This window comes from Bacillus rossius, unplaced genomic scaffold (genome assembly GCF_032445375.1).
Source record: "Bacillus rossius redtenbacheri isolate Brsri unplaced genomic scaffold, Brsri_v3 Brsri_v3_scf37, whole genome shotgun sequence".
Taxonomy (NCBI): Eukaryota; Metazoa; Arthropoda; class Insecta; order Phasmatodea; family Bacillidae; genus Bacillus; species Bacillus rossius.
In genome coordinates, this window is record NW_026962557.1 from 283,797 (window position 1) to 285,000 (window position 1,204).

At 36.5% G+C, this 1,204-nt stretch overlaps 1 non-coding gene across 1 annotated transcript; it reads right to left on the bottom strand.

The window, feature by feature from the left end:
- Positions 1-718: 718 nt before the first annotated feature.
- On the bottom strand, positions 719-837 carry LOC134544378 (5S ribosomal RNA). Its single transcript, XR_010077704.1, has one exon. It is a non-coding gene; the product is annotated as a 5S ribosomal RNA (ribosomal RNA).
- Positions 838-1,204: the final 367 nt, after the last annotated feature.

Genomic DNA, 1,204 nt, shown 5'->3' on the forward strand with positions numbered 1-1,204 from the left:
TTTTTTTTTTTTTCCCCCAATGTTATATGGCAGAAAGAGTAGAGCTATGGCTACTGTGACATCATGCATTGATGGGAAGGTTATTGTTGGATAACAAAAATTTAGATGATATAATTTTTATTTTTTTCCATACACAACACATTGCAGGTACAATTTTACAGGTTACAGCTGTACCACCTCTAGTATTGCTGCCGACCATCCAACAAATGAGCACACTAAACAGGCATTGATGACATTGTTATCAACGTCTTTTTGAATCTCTCATTATTATACATAACTGCCCACTGAAACAGAGAAACTTCAAAATAGGTGTGTGTGTGTGTGTTTATATATATATATATATATATATATATATATATATATATATATATATATATATATATATATACATATATACATACATACATACATACATACATACATACATACATACATACATACATACATACATATACACTTATCTATTTATTTTTTCACTTTGAATTTTGTATGAGGTATACACATGCAAAGATTCACAGCTGCTGCTGGGTGGGTGAGTGAGTGAGTGATTGATTGATTGATTGATTGATTGATTGATTGATTGATAGAGAGTGAGTGTGTGTGTGTGTGTGTGTTAGGGGGGGGGGGGGGGGGGAAATGTGGTGATTGTGGGGGAAAAAAAAATTTAAAATTGAAATTTTTAAAAAAAAATTTTTTTCTGTAGGGTGCAAAATAGTAGTGCCAACGGCACGTGGTGTTCCCAAGCGGTCACCCATCTAAGTACTAACCACGCTCGACGATGCTTAACTTCGGTGATCGGACGAGAACCGGTGTGTTCATCGTGATATGGCCGTTGGCAATGATATAGATGTTTTTTTTTTGCAGTTTGTATTTGCCACTCGAAATAGCTATACCAGGTGTGATTGTTACAAACAACAGGAGAAATCGTGTAATGAACACTCTTTTACTTCCCCCCCCCCCCCCCCCCCCCCCACACACAACACCCACCACCCTCACCATCCCAACCACCAAAGCCCTCTTCAAAATACACTCTCACACACACACACAAACCCACACTCTATAACTGATGAACATTACCATAACTTCTTAAAGCCATTAGATAATATTTAACTCAAGAAAGGTATTGTGATATGTTTAAAGAAAGAAAGGTGAAACCTTTAACTTTACCAGCAGGTATTAGTATCACTGAGGTATCTTCTAGGTT